This window comes from Callithrix jacchus, chromosome 5, assembly GCF_049354715.1.
Source record: "Callithrix jacchus isolate 240 chromosome 5, calJac240_pri, whole genome shotgun sequence".
NCBI lineage: Eukaryota > Metazoa > Chordata > Mammalia > Primates > Cebidae > Callithrix > Callithrix jacchus.
Window position 1 is genome coordinate 64,213,120 of NC_133506.1, and position 15,806 is coordinate 64,228,925.

The window sequence follows — 15,806 nt, forward strand, 5'->3', positions numbered from 1 at the left end:
AGAAATGCTTTTTGAAAATAATTACACTTTTATATTTACAGAGTCAGTTTCCTTGGTACTCATATTTTTTTCTAAGCATTATTTTATATGCTTTAAGTGTATATATGGATTGTTGTTCTGTGTTACAGAAGTAAATGAAGGAAGAGACAGAAGCAAGACACTTTGATCCCACAACCTGGATTACCTGAGTGGGTTTTATAAAATGCAGATCCTATTCTTTAGAACAAGCTTCTGAGTCAGAAGTTTTGATATAGGGCCCATAAATCTGAATTTTTACGTTTATCTGGTGATTCTGATGATCAGTGTAGTGAAGGTGTTGGTTTCAGCCTAAATATTAATTTTACCCTTTTCTTGCCATCAGCACCCAAATTTCCTTCTGTGTGTTTAGTTTCTGTCTCTTCTCCACCATGTGGTTATTTTTAAGAGATAGATCCACTTTTGCCCCATTCAGGCCAATGGTAGAGAGTGACTCCTAAAACCTAGAGCTATTGCAAATGACTCTTTTCCTCTGAAGACAGTGGTTAAAGATGTGAGCTCCAGACTTGTAGTGGACATTTTGTTTGCTACAGGCAGAGAAAGCCTTAAGCTGTTGGGCGCTGGTGTGTGTAGCCTGAGAATGAAGCTGACACCATGGAAAGCAGAGAGGAGAGATGGAGAGAAACTGGATCTTGATGAATCAGTTGAGCTTCTTGATCAGGCTTGTCTGACTTGAAATCTATGTTTAGATGTTTCAGCAGCATCAGTCACAGTGTTTAAGTCAAGATGAACTGTGTTTTAAATCACTCAAACCCAAAAAAGTACCACCTGATACAAATAGTCACGCTGAGGAACGCTTGCTCTAAACCTCATTCCACATAGGTAGGGAATCCAAAATGAGCATCAGCCACATACTAGATCCTAATAATACTTACTGAGCATCTGCTAGGGCCAATCACTTTTTAAGGCCAGCATAGAATATCTCGAGTTGAGAAGGCTAGTTCTTATGATATTTTCAGAATAAAAAGAGAGGACAGTATACCTTTAAAGAGAACTAATAATGTAAGACAACACAAAAGTATCCAAACAGGGCTGCGTGCTGTGGCTCTATGCCTATAATGCTAGCACTTCGAGAAGCTGAGGTGGGAGGATCACTTGAGCTCAGGAATTCAAGATTGGCCGAGGCAATATAGAGACCTTGAGTCTACAAAAAATACAAAAACTAGCTGGGGGTGGTGGCACAGGCCTATGGTCCCAGCTGCTCAGGAGGGTGTGGTGTGAGGATCACCTGAGCCCGGGAGGCAGAGGTTGCAGTGAGCTGAGATTGCACCACTGAACTCCAGCCTGGACGACAGAGCAAGATCTTGTCTCAAAAATAAAAAACAAGAAGTATCAAAACAGAATAAGTGCAATCAATATGTGAAAGGAAGTTAGAGGAGTAAGAACGAAACAAAGCTCCTTATGAGCCAGAGATATAGAGGAGTTAGTATTTGGATTTGTTAGCCATCATTGTTTACAAACATCAGTTCCTGTCTCTTTCTTTGGAATACTCTTGGTAATGCCTATAACCAAAAAGAAGATAAGACATAGATTATCGGCCGGGCGCAGTGGCTCACGCCTGTAATTCTGGCACTTTGAGACACCAAGGCTGGTGGATCATGAGGTCAAGAGATTGAGACCATCCTGGCCAACATGGTGAAACCCCGTTTCTACTAAAAAATACAAAAATTAGCTGGGCATGGTGGCTCATGCCTCTAGTCCTAGCTACTCAGGAGGCTGAGAAAGGAGAATTGCTTGAACCCAGGAGGCAGAGGTTGCAGTGAGCTGAGATAGCGTGCCTGCACTCCAGCCTGGTGACAGAGCGAGGCTCGGTCTAAAAAAGAAAAAAGACATAGATTATCTCAGGTCAGACAGGCATCCCCACTCATGAGTTAAGCATGCCCATATCATCGAGGGTAGAGCCATGTGTAGATGACCAAGAGGAGGCTACATGAATTACTGATATAAAAATTACTTAAAGATCCAGCCCCCACCCATTTCAGTTAAGGAACAACACTTTGATTTTTTTTTTTTTTTAATCGTTCAACAAGTGTTTTTTGAGCAGCCATGTCTACCAGGTCTTGGGATAGCCAGTCCCTGTGCTCATGGGCTTAGGTCCTAGCAAAGGCCCTGTGGAAAGGCTTGGGGTGGGGGTCAGGGCATGGAGGGCTGTGCTATTGGCCAGGGACTCAGAACACAGGAGGGTGCAGGTGTGAGAGAAGCTTCCTTCTTGGGCAAAGAGGCCTGGGAGGGTGGCCTGAATCTCAGCCATGCCTTAGCCTTCCCCTCTCAGCCAGAGAAGACCCAAGTCTCCCTACCCAGAGGTCCATGCATAGCCATTCACTCATTCATTCTTTAACCAACAATTAATGAATGCCTACTCTCCAGGGCCTGTAAGAGCATGGGCTGGAGGAGGCAGCTCAGGGGCTGGGCAGGGGTGTTGGCTGCAAGGTTACAAGAGAGGAGTGGCACGCTCAGAGGCCTGCTTGACAGGGCCCTGGGACTGGGCTGATGCGAGGTTTTTCTGGGGAACAGGGTGGTGGGATTGTAATTGGAGAGGCTTCCCGAGGAACTTGGACTTGAGGGGCTTCCATGGGGCCTCTGTCAGAATCCCCAGGGGTAACACCTGCTCCAAGAGTCTGGGCTCTGCCTCCCCCTGCCCCCAGCATGGAAGAAGTGTCAAGCTGGGGAGCCATGGAGAGGGGGAGGGCAAAGAAGTGGTTGAGCCACTGGGATAAATGAGAGGAGCCCCGGAGGAAGCGGCTTCGGGATCTCATGGCCCCTCGTATCCGGCGGGGTGGGCTGATGGCCCTTTGCAGCTGGGCAGGATGTTCCTGGGCACTGGCAGGATGGTTGAGGGGCCCTGTGGTGGCAGGAGTGTTGGCCTAAACCACGTGGTGAGACCAAGTCGGAAGGCGGGCCCGATGCAATCGAGGGTGCAAGTGGAGGGCATGGCGAAGGTGGATGGCTCTCTGTGCTCTGCACAACAGGTGACGGATCCCACGGTGGACGGCAGGGTGCTCCTGGTGATTGGCAGGCTGGCTCTGAGGTTCAGCGTCGGGAACCTCAGTGGGCTAGTGGGGAGGCGAAGCCGGCAGATGGCATGTACCACGCGGCAGGATGGAGGCTTCTTGTGTTCTCAGCAGGGACTGGGCTGGCGAGGACTGTGGCTTGGCGGTCTCCGTGGGCTCCATGCACGAGTTTTCGGCATCTGAGTCTTCTGAGCTGCTGATCACCACAATGCACTCCTCTGCCTCCCCGGCGCCACTGGCCACATGGTTGCTGTTGGGTGGGATGGCCTCACTTCCCATGTCGGGGGTCCCGGCGCTGGGCGGCCCATCCAAGTGGGGTGGTGAGACTGCCTTAGAGGTGCTACGCCTGGGCTGCTCGGGGGAGCTCCGAGCCAACCTCGCCTCCTTACCCTCCTCAGACTCCTGGATGACCTTCCTGAGGCGCTGGGTCTGAATGATCTTCCTTTTCTGGCCTGTGGTTGTATTGGAGACCTCCTCTCTGTAGGAAGGGCCTTTGATGGAGAAGGCGTACACTGGCACGAGGTGTGCCCCGGGGAATGACTGTACCACAGCCACAGGTTGGGCTTCAGCCAGCCCCAGGGCCTGGTCCTGGGCCTTCACTCTCTCTGCCTCCTCGGGCAGGTCAACATCAATAGGGTCCCTGGGAGTGCTGGCAGCCTCTGGCCTGGCTTTCTTGGATACAGCTGCATCTGTCCCCTGGGTGATGTAAGAGATGAGGTCCTGCAGGCGCACCTTGAACTCGTCGAAGCCATCCGTGCGCAAGGCAGCTTGCTGGCTCTGGGGCTCCTCCTAGCGCAGACGGCAGAGTGCCTGGCGCAGGAAACCGTGCATCTCCAGCACCTCCTAGTCCGAGGCATAGCACTTCATCCTCTGCACGAGCGCGCTGCCCGTGCGGATGCGCTGTAGCACAGCGTCCAGGCGGCCCAGCCGGCTGGCCATCTCCTCGTAGTCGCGCTGCTACCGCGCCTCCACCGCCTCCAGCAGCTCGGTCTCCTGCGCCTGCCCGTGAGCTACTACCTGGCGCATGCCCGCGCGGATCAGCTCCTCGGTTTCCGCCCGCACGCGGCCCAGCTGGCCGACGGCCGCGTGCATCTGCGCGTGCGCCCCACCGAAGGCGCAGTCCTGCTCCTGCAGCGCCTGCGTCATGGCATCCAGCTCCTCCGGTCGCTGCTGGATCTCCGCGCTGATGTCGCACTTTAGCTCGGTGTGGCCGCTGTCAAAGAGCACGCACGAGCAGCACAGCGGCTTGGAACAGTCGCGGCAGTAGATGCTGGTCAGCATAGGGGTGCGGTGGTTGGGGTTAGAGCAGAAGATGTTGTTGGTCTTGCGGGTGCCGTCCAGGAACTCACGCACCGACTGGTTGCGCAGCTCTGCCAGGGGCCAGGCCTCGTGCTTGAGGAAACATTGGTGTGCCTCGAAGCACTTGGCGCAGAGGAGCTGCTCGCACTCAAAGCACAAGAAGTCGGCTGACTCTTTGCAGCGGGTGCACACAGCCTGTGCATCCACGATCTGCCGGTACACCGACAGGCGCCGCTGCAGACTCTCGAAAAAGACGTTATCCAGTGCAGGTGTGTCTGCACCTGGCGTCCAGGGCGCCTGGCAGATAGGGCATTGCATGCCCGACGCCTCCAGGCATCCCGAGCACAGCGTGTGCAGGTAAGGCAGCAGCTTCGGGCACTTGGCTTTGGCCTGGCATTTCTGGCAGCGCAGAAACTGGAACTCCTCCGTGGCTTGTTCTGCAGGGCTGTGGCTGGGGCTGGGCTGGCGGCCTTCAGAGGGGGTGTCGGGGGGAGGCATGGTGGGCGCGTGGGGCCGGGTGGGGTCCTGCTGGGGCACCGGAGGTCGTTCGGGTGCAGGCTCCTGCTGCATGGACCCCAGCTTAGTTTCGATTCTCGGTTTAGATCTTGGAGGGCGGGAGGAGAAGCTGAAAGGGCAACACTTTGAATTTTTAACAGTGGAACGTTGCACCTGGCCTATATGGGAATATTGATATGACAGTTGTGTCTAAAGTGTTTTAGAAGAAGGTGAATTAGAAGAAAAGAAGGTCCCTCAAGTTTCTAGGCTAACATCTCTTTAGTCTCTGATTGAACGTAGGGGCAACCAGATTGGTAGGGAGAGGCCTGAGGCCAGGTAGACACAAGAATATTTAGTAATTGATTGGTTATGGAGGATAAAGGGAGAGGAGGGAATTAGATGTAATTATGAAATGTTCAACCTGAGTTACTAGGGGACTCAGTGTGCCATTAAAATATAACTCAAAAAAAAAAAAGCTGATTTTGAAAGGAATATAATTCTTTAAGTTTCAAATATTGTGAATTTCATTGGCTGGCAAGATATTTGTGTGGAGATATTTATGGAAAGTACATGAGAAATAAGGATGTAATGTATGGGAGGGAAGTCGAGGCTACAGGTGCAGTTTTTTGGGGGGTAACATAAAAAGTTAAAGCTGGAAGAACAGATACAAAGTCCCATAAAGAGTATATAGAGAGAAGATATGAGGATCAATGCCAAAATATGAGTAAAGTTCTAAAGCAAAAGGAAGAAATGGAACTCAGAAAACAAATAGAGATAGGCTGGTTAAGGAGGCAGTGCTAATAACAAAAATAACAGCCACAGTGATAATAACTAATTTACCAAGTGCCAGACACTATGCATAAGCACTACATAAATATACATTAGAAGAATCAAAGGCATTTTTTTTCATCCAAGCAAAGCAAAAAGGATCAGAGGACAGATGTAATTACAGAAAAATCCAAGGCAACTCAAACTGGCTGTCTTTGAAGTGGGTTGTGAGATCTTCAATTGGTGAAATGGGGTTCTGCCCTTGAGAAGCCTATTCACCACTGGTACAGTGGCTGAAAGTCTGTACTGTGGACATGGCAGACCTGGGATTGAAACCCTGGTCTGCACTTAACTAACTAGCTGTGTGGATTCTTGGCCAAGTGACCCAGTTTCTTCCTCGGTAAAAAATGTAGAGCTATTTTACCTACTACACAGGCTCATGCCAAGGATTAAGTAATGAATAGCACATAAAGTATCCAGACCACTGTGGGTACAGTGCTCAGCATAAAATGTCTCTTAAGAGTATGAGAAGGTGGGAAGTCTTAGCTGGGACTAGGCAGCAGAACCCTATTACATTTCCAGCTAGGGAAGTCTCCTGGAGTTCAGTGAGGCAGATTTAGGGTTGTTGCATGCATGCCTTTGAGTGGAGTGACTGAGGAAAGGCATGTCCTTCCTTCCACACAGGAGAGCTATACTTTGGCTTGCTACAATGGTCAGTGACATCCATGGCTCTGTGTGCAGAGAAATAAGCTGAAAATAAACCCCCTTTCTCTTTCATTGGCCTATTAAAAAAAAGTTACAGTAAATTGTAGCATTTCAAGGTTCCCTTCTGTGTGCCATCTCTTCACCTAACTATGGTCCTACATGTCAGCTTACTCCAGCAGCTCACAAAAACCCCTGCCATCGATGCCCAGTGACTTCTGACTCCATGAACATTGCCCTGATGAAAATCATTTCTCTATTTATCTAGATAAATCGATTGTGGCATAAAGCCATTCAGTTCAGCCACCTCCCATGATGCATGTGGTCCATTTCATGATGGATTTGACTGTTAGCTATCTAAGGCAGTAATGCTTATCCTTGGCTATCCATTAGATTCTCCCGGGAGCGGTACACATTTTTTTACTCCACGTTTTTTCTTTGTTGTAAAGTCTCTGCTCTAGACCTGGTGCATTAGAATTTCTAGGTATGAAGTTGGGATATATGTATTTTTATAAGGCTCCCTGGCTGAGTCTGATATACAGTCAGTGGTAAAATCACACATCACACATTTAAGGAGAGAAGTCTTTGAAAGTCATAGTCAATATGTAACTAAGCTAGAATTTGAGTCCAAATGTCTCTAACCTTAAATCTGTTATTTTGACCCTAATCTTAAATAGTAGCAATCAAAAAAGTTAAGTTTTGGATAAGTAAGTAGTCATTCTCCAGTTCAGGTATGGCAAAAGCGTAATCAGTTTTCATAATCAGAGGATATGTTTTAATGGATATGTTTAATTCTTTCTTTGAAAATGTTAATTTAGACATGTACACATGTATACAGACATACTCAAAAGAATTATTGACTTACAAAATATAGAGGCTCATTACTGAACATTTTTGTATGCCTGGAGATTATGTTTTTGCCATACCTGAACTTGGTTAGACACTTTCTTTTTTTCTTTTCTTTTTTTTTTTTTTGAGATGGAGTTTCGCTGCTGTTACCCAGGCTGGAGTGCAATGGCGTGATCTCGGCTCACTGCAACCTCCGCCTCCTGGGTTCAGGCAATTCTCCTGCCTCAGCCTCCTGAGTAGCTGGAATTACAGGTGTGCGCCACCATGCCCAGCTAATTTTTTGTATTTTTAGTAGAGACAGGGTTTCACCATGTTGACCAGGATGGTCTCAATCTCTTGACCTCGTGATCCACCCGCCTTGGCCTCCCAAAGTGCTGGGATTAAAGGCTTGAGCCATCGCGCCTGGCCTGGTTAGACACTTTCTTTCCCACCCACTAAACTTTCAGCATGTGTGACTTTTTCAGTACTTTTTGGGCATTCCATTGCCTTTGCTATTTTGTTGTATCATTGCTGGTCATGCAAACTAAGAAGAGATAGAGTGTAAATGAAGCCAGAGGGAAAGAAGGACATCAGATACATCTAAAATATAGGAAGTTTGAGAATAGAGACCTTGTTCTTTACATTCTTCTATATCCATAATAGTTGTTTAAAAGAAATACTTGTGGAATTGAAATTGTGTTATGATTTTTCTTTACCAGAATCTCTCAGAAACCAGCCTTTTTTAGGCTTCTGAATATTTGATTAGTTACTTGTTTTCATTTGTGGTCATGTGGCCAAACTTTGGCCAGGGAGGGCTTGGAATTCTGGGTCATTTGGCATACCATGGGATAGAGGTAATTCCTTCAAAGGAAAATTCAGTTGCTACCTATCAAAAGGAGAAGTAAATGGTGGAAGGCAAGAGCAGTTCATGTCCCCTTTTCCACCTTCTCGGTGTCTTTCCATGTCTCCTATTTTCTCCAGGCCTTGGCCATTGTTATAATGTGCTTACCTATCTCCTTTTTGTTTTCTGCCAATTCTCATATGATTTTTACAGGTCTGTAAAATGAAACTTCCCAGAAAGTGCATTTATGATATTTTAAAAACTTCAGTCACTTCTAATCCTCACTGGATAAAGTTTGAGCTCCTGTGCCTGGCATTCAAGATCCTAAAAAAAATCTTGTCTTTTACCAAGGCAATGATTTTATTATTCAGAAATTTCTTCTTGAACTAGCTGTTCAATAAATAGCTCTTATATCCCAAACACAGCCTCATTGGATTGGTGGAGGAAACTTATCCTAGCCAGAGTAGCTTTGCCTGGACACATTATATAGATTCATTAGAAATCTTAGGAATAATCTGAGCATAATTTCTACATTCCTGGAATTCTCCCCTGTTCCCCATTGTAGGCATGCTCTGTATGTCCATCATGTTGAAAAACTCAAGGCAGGCCAAGTGGCCACGTTTGTCCCTCAGTACATGCTATCCCCTTCCTTAAGTGTCATTCTATAATGTCTCTCCCATGCTGACCACTCTAATCTGGACACTTGTCTCAAAAAAATAGTTCCTGATTTCTCCTAGTGAGTGGGAGGTTCCTCTCATTTATAACGTCATGATGCACTGAATATTCCCTTATGACACTGTGATGTAATTTCCATTTATTCTCCCTGTCTCAACTACATCAGGAACTCCTTCATGGCAAAATTGACATTCCAAATCTTTATCACCCATCCTAGCACATGCTTAGCTAGTGTAGAAGCTCAGGGATGGTGAAAACCTATTTACACCTATCCTATTTACACCTTGTCACATCCTAGTGCACAGAAGATGGGGCACAAGGAAACTCTCCACACAGAAGTATTTCAGTGGCTCCACCTCAATCATGGTGAACATCAATGTTCTTACTGAATGAAACAAAATATTGTCTAAGATGTGAACCTGCTCCCCTTGTCCTCTCATCTCCTCACATTGCCCCTGACCCACCCTTGTTATTTCTGTCCACTGGCCTTCTTGCTCCTTCTGAGACACACCAGTGTCCTGGAAAATGACAAGTGCATTCCAGATTCATTCTCTTTACCCTGAGTGTTCCCTCTTCCCCCTGGTATGTATGTGGTCTGCTCTGCTCAATAATAACCTAATTAGGTCCCTGATTATCTGATATCATAAAGTGCTTTCTACATAGCACACCCTATATGCCTTAGCCTTCTTAATCATTTCCACTGCTTTTAGCCTTATCTTACATGACATATGTTCAGTGGTGTGTTTATTGTGTGTCACCCCTTTATGGTAGTTCAATGAGGGTAGGGACTTTGTTTTGTCTGTTACTCTGTCCTCAGCTTCTAGATCATGCCTAGCAATTACTGTTTGTTAAGTGAATGAATATGTGCTAAGGAAATAAAAGGATGTAAGGGAACAGAAAGCATGTAAAATAATTATGTTGGTCACTATTGAATATAGATAGCTATTCCCACCAGCCATTCATATTCCCTTCTCTACAGAAACAGATACCTGAATTAAATATAGATACATGTTCCTGAATTTTCAAATCCAATACAGGCACAGTGGTATTAATAATTTGCAATGCATCATGTCTAGCATTGCCTTGTGAAAGAGATTGGGAAGAGAGGGGAGAGAGCCTGAACACTTCTCCCACCTGCAATTCTCTACCCCTTTTCATAATGTTTTTGTAGCTTGATGGAGGCATTTTCTTCCCAAAAGCAGCCTGATATTTATCCAGGATTGGCTGATTTACTGCTGCAGTTACCAGAAAAAAGCCATCAGGTTTTAGAGTTTTCTCATCCATAGAAAGCTGGTCAATTCATTTTATTAGCATCTTTTCCAGTCCCCGACCCTAAAATAACTGATTTCAGTGTTTACATTCTCAAAGGTGGGCTAATGAAGAAGCTTTGGCAGCTACTGCCAAGCCCTGGATGTTTAAGTAAAGCTTTGTAATAAAAGCAACAGCAATAAAACCGCAGCCTTACCCATTGGAAAAATAGATTTGTGTGTGTGTAATATATTTAAAATATCATATTTTGTAATAGATATGATACATAAATTTGGTTTGTGAATAGACAATTAATTAAAATAATTCTGTAAATTTTATGAAGCTTCTCTTCCCATTATTCTCCACTTTGGTCATTGACAGATATAACTTGCCTTTTTTTTTTTTAGGCTATTCTGCTCTTTTTTCACTCTTTCTTGTTTTCCTCAATTGCCTTCATCCATCTGTGTGTCTTTATCTTACTCTCTTCACTGCGTGTGAAGACTGTTATTTCTGAATCTTTGGACTAACCTTAGAAAAGTCCCCTTAGAGGTGCACATTGTGGTGGCTTCTGAGATTCCTGTGCCTGTACACATGGAGCCCCTTCTACTTGTTCACTAACAATTCTGTTTATTAAACATGAACCCAATTGTTTGCAAAAGGTAGAACAATTAGAACTCTCTTACATGGCCAGTGGGGGTGAACTCATATACAGCCACTTTGGAAAATATTTTTGAAGTTATATTTACAAATACACTTATTATATGATTCAGTGAATTACACTGTCTCCCCAAGAGCAATAGAAACATGTCCACATGATTGCTTATAGCACCTGTACTCATAATCACCCCAAACTGAGAACTCACCAAATGTGTATCAACAGATGAATGACTAAGCAAATTGTGGCAAGTCCATGCAATGAAATACTATTCAGCAATAAAAAGGAGCAAAATATTGGTACATACTACGACATGGATGAACCTAAATAACATGCTTAGACAAAGAAACCAAACACAAATAACTACATGCTTCATGAATGATTCTATTTTATGAAATTCTTTAATAGACAAAACTAATCTAAATTGGTGGTTGTCTCAAAACGGGTGGGGCTGTTGACTGCAAAGGGTCATGAGGAAACTTTTTGAGGTGATGAAAAAGTTTTATATCTTGATTGTGGGAGTGATTTCAGGGATGTACCCGCTCGTGAAAATGCATCAAACTACCCTTCATATGGGTGTATTTTGTTGTGTGTAAATTAAACTTCAATCATGTTAATTTAAAATAAAAACAAAACAGCAAAAAGAATGCATATTTGAAGCCAATTCCCACTGAAATCTTTAGTGGTCAAGCCATCTGTCTACAACAGACTCTTGCCTCCCTAAGACACTACTGACCATTTACCCATCAGGAGAGTTTTAGGAAACTTCATTGAATTATTACAAAGAGCAAGCTCTGATTGAAGACCTGATATTTCTGGCCTCTCCATGGGAGAATAGCAACTGATGATAAAAACAATGAAAACCATGAATATTTATTGATTTGTTGAAATACTTGGTATTTGTATTGCTGTGCCAATGTGTCTGGTTCTTAGCACAGTGCCTGGTGCATAGGAGGCACACCGTAAATATTTACTGAGTAACATAACAAGACCTTTAACAATGTTACAATGAATGTATTATCATTTTATCACCATTTTATAGATTAGTAATCCAGGGTCAGAGAAGTTAAGTGACTTTTCCAAAATCTCTGAGCTAAGAGTTTTCAAAGCCATTTTTTGAGCCCAGGTCTCTAGCATCAGGTTACCCATTAAATTTAAATTTGACTTCATGCAAAATATCTTGCTTCCCAATTGGTTGTTTTTTTTTAAATGTAAAATTGTTATGATTATATTTAAATCATATGCCTCTATTGGCAATCACATAATTTAAGTATGTGAACAATCTTTGTAAACTCCAAAGCTTTGTAGAAAAACAAGATATAAGCAATATGGCTTAGCATAAAATTTGGCTTTCTTTTTTCCTAACATAATAAAAGCTAACATTTGTGCTTAAAATGTACCATACACTGTTTTAAGTGCTGTGTATTCTATAAAATAACTTAATTCTCACAAAAACTCTCTGAGGTACACATCATCATCCTCATCATCATCGTCATCATTATCATCTTATCCTTGTCTTCAACATCACCGTTTTATAGGTGAGAAAACTGAAGTTCATGCATTTTTTCCCCTGAGTTATAGAGATAGTAAGTGGCAGAGCCAGGATTTGAATGCAAATCGTTTTTATTCAAATCTCTCATAGTCATTACCCTATACTTTCTCACCCATCCCTTCACCTATCCATCCATGCATCCATCTATCCCTACAACACTAGTTTTTAGCATTTTTCCTTGCAACACGTGACAAATAATGTTCATTCAGTGATATCCTAACCTTACTGACATGTACTTTGGTGTTCTGTATAGATGAACAGACTGCAAGTTATGTATAGTTTTCTGTCAATTGAAATTTCAACCCATTTTAACATTCAGAATAGAAACTGTTCCTCTAGATTAAAACAATAACAAAAAACAAACAAACAAAACAATGGCATGTTTTGTCTTTCATTGCCGATCTGAACTGGGTAAATTTAGCTTAATAATTCACATCACATTTATTTGGATAGTGTTCTCTTAAACTGAAAAAAAGACACAAAGGACTCATTACTCCAGAAAACTACCCTACCCATTTCTTCCATACTGTTTCTCTTTTCCTTCTCTTGAAAATATGTTCAAAAAATCTAGCATGGGATTTCCAAACATTCACTCTTCAATTCAATGATTAAAAGGCACATGGCCAGAAACTCATTAGCATTCCTCCCAAGAACCAGGCAGCCTGGGCACAGTAGATGATAGCTTTGAGAGCAGCTGAGAAGAAAAACCTCTAGCCAATGTGGTATTCAGAGGAACAGCCTTCAAAGAGCCAGAGAAGTTTATTCTTCAGGTTGACATGCATTTCTGTAGGCTGGATCTCACATTTGGGGCAATAGTCCCCAATGAGAATAAGTTCAGAAGAGGTCTGATAAAAGCCACACATTGATTAGGATATCTCCTTGAGAAAACTGTGATTAACCATGCCTTTAGAGCAAATACAATTTAATTTATTTCATGACAGTTTTGATGTTTTAAGAAAGTAATTGTGATTTTTTAAATGAAATGTCAGTCTGACCAGCTTGGTTTTATAAAATACAGCATATCTACAATACCTTCTTATTCAGACTTTATAACCTTTGCTATTATGTTGACTAAGGTGGAATGAGCAACATTTGAATGTCTTTCAAAAAGATTGCCTACATTCTGAAGACTGATACACTTATTAGATATTCCTTATGGATTCATTTCAGAAATTACCTATGTAGAGAAAGAACCATAATTTGCCTTGTTAGTAAACTAAATGGACAAAATCTCTTTCATTATGCAGCATAGCTAGTATTACCACATTCAAAAAAATTCAAAATTTAAGAATGCACAGTAAATGTGCATTCTTAAAAAGCTGTTCAAAGGGACAGGAACAAAATATCTTTATTTTTCTATCTCTGTGTTTTTAAAATTTATTTTTGTATGCTTTCCATAATGAAGGCAACTTTTTTTTTAGAGACTATAACCCAGCATAAGTATTTGGCCTGTTTAAATGTGCAGCAAACTTCCGTTTTTCTGTGGCATGTTCAAAAGGCTTTTGGCTTGCAATCAGGCTATAGTTGACACACTAAGGTTTCTTTCCATCTGGTAAAGAGGAGGTTCACTCAACAAGTTTGTGTCAGGCTCTGTATCCAAGACCCCACTGGGAGCCATTTTTAACACCTGAAATATTCTCTTTCTGAAGAGGGAAGGACATCCAGAGAATACTTCACATTAAGAGTGATTGTCATAACGTTTAATTTATTAAGGAGAATTTTAAAATAAGGAAAGTATGACTAGAGCATCTCATATTTCAGGAGTAGTGTCCCCACTATGGTTTTTTAAAAAAATTTTTATTGCATTTTAGGTTTTGGGGTACATGTGCAGAACATGCAAGACAGTTGCATAGGTACACACATGGCAGTGTGTTTTGCTTCCTGTCTCCCCTTCACCCACATTTGGCATTTCTCCCCAGGCTATCCCTCCCCAGCTCCCCCTCCCGCTGGCCCTCCCCTTTACCCCCAAATAGACCTCAGTGTTTAATACTCCCATCCCTGTGTCCATGTGGTCTCATTTTTCATCACCCACCTATGAGTGAGAATATACGGTATTTCATTTTCTGTTCTTGTGTCAGTTTGCTGAGAATAATGTTCTCCAGATTCATCCATGTCCCTACAAACGACACAAACTCATCATTTCTGATTGCTGCATAATATTCCGTGCTGTATTTGTGCCACATTTTCCCAATCCAGTCTATGATCAATGGGCATTTGGGTTGTTCCAGGTCTTTGCTATCGTAAACAGTGCTGCAATGAACATTCGTGTGCATGTGTCCTTATAGTAGAACGATTTATAATCCTTTGGATATATACTCAGTAATGGGATTGCTGGGTCAAATGGAATTTCTGTTTCTAAGGCCTTGAGGAATCGCCACACTGTCTTACACAATGGTTGAACTAATTTACACTCCCACCAACATTGTAAAAGTGTTCCTTTTTCTCCACATCCTCTCCAGCATCTGTTGTCTCCAGATTTCTTAATGATCGCCATTCTAACTGGCGTGAGATGGTATCTCTATGTGGTTTTGATTTGCATCTCTCTGATGACCAGTGATGATGAGCATCTTTTCATATGATTGTTGGCCTCATATATGTCTTCTTTCATAAAGTGTCTGTTCATATCCTTTGCCCAATTTTGAATGGGCTTGTTTGATTTTTCCTGTAAATCTGTTTGAGTTCTTTGTAAATTCTGGATATAAGCCCTTTGTCAGATGAGTAAACTGCAAAAATTTTTTCCCATTCTGTTGGTTGCCGATTCACTCTAGTTACTGTTTCTTTTGCCGTGCAGAAGCTGTGGAGTTTGATTAGGTCCCATTTGTCTATTTTGGCTTTTGTTGCCAATGCTTTTGGTGTTTTGTTCATGAATTCCTTGCCTGCTCCTATGTCCTGGATGGTTTTGCCTAGATTTCCTTCTAGGGTTTTTATGGTGCCAGGTCTTATGTTTAAGTCTTTAATCCATCTGGAGTTAATTTTAATGTAAGGTGTCAGGAAGGGGTCCAGTTTCTGCTTTCTGCACATGGCTAGCCAGTTTTTCCAACACCATTTGTTAAACAGGGAATCCTTTCCCCATTGCTTGTTTTTGTCAGGTTTATCAAAGATTGTATGGTTGTAGATATGTTGTGTTGCCTCCGATGCCTCTGTTCTTTTCCATTGGTCTATATCTCTGTTTTGGTACCAGTACCAGGCTGTTTTGATTACTGTAGCCTTGTAGTCTAGTTTGAAATCTGGTAGTGTGATGCCCCCCGCTGTGTTCTTTTTGCTTAGAATGGGCTTGGCTATGTGGGCTCTCTTTTGGTTCCATATGAAGTTCATGGTGGTTTTTTCCAGTTCTGTGAAGAAAGTCAATAGTAGCTTCATGGGGATAGCGTTGATTCTGTAAATTACTTTGGGCAGTATAGCCATTTTCACGATATTAATTCTTCCTAACCATGAACATGGAATGTTTCTCCATCTGTTTGTGTCCTCTCTGATTTCGTTGAGCAGTGGTTTGTAGTTTTCCTTGAAGAGGTCCCTTACATTCTTTGTGAGTTGTATTCCTAGGTATTTTATTCTTTTTGTAGCAATTGTGAATGGCAGTTTGTTCTTGATTTGGCTCTAAGTCTGTTATTGGTGTAGAGGAAGGCTTGTGATTTTTGCACATTGATTTTATATCCTGAGACTTTGCTGAAGTTGCTTATCAGTTTCAGGAGTTTT

General features: G+C 42.9%; 1 pseudogene; it reads right to left on the reverse strand.

Moving 5' to 3' along the window:
• Positions 1-2,403: 2,403 nt before the first annotated feature.
• Positions 2,404-4,951, reverse strand: LOC100400762 (protein PML pseudogene; annotated as a pseudogene).
• Positions 4,952-15,806: the final 10,855 nt, after the last annotated feature.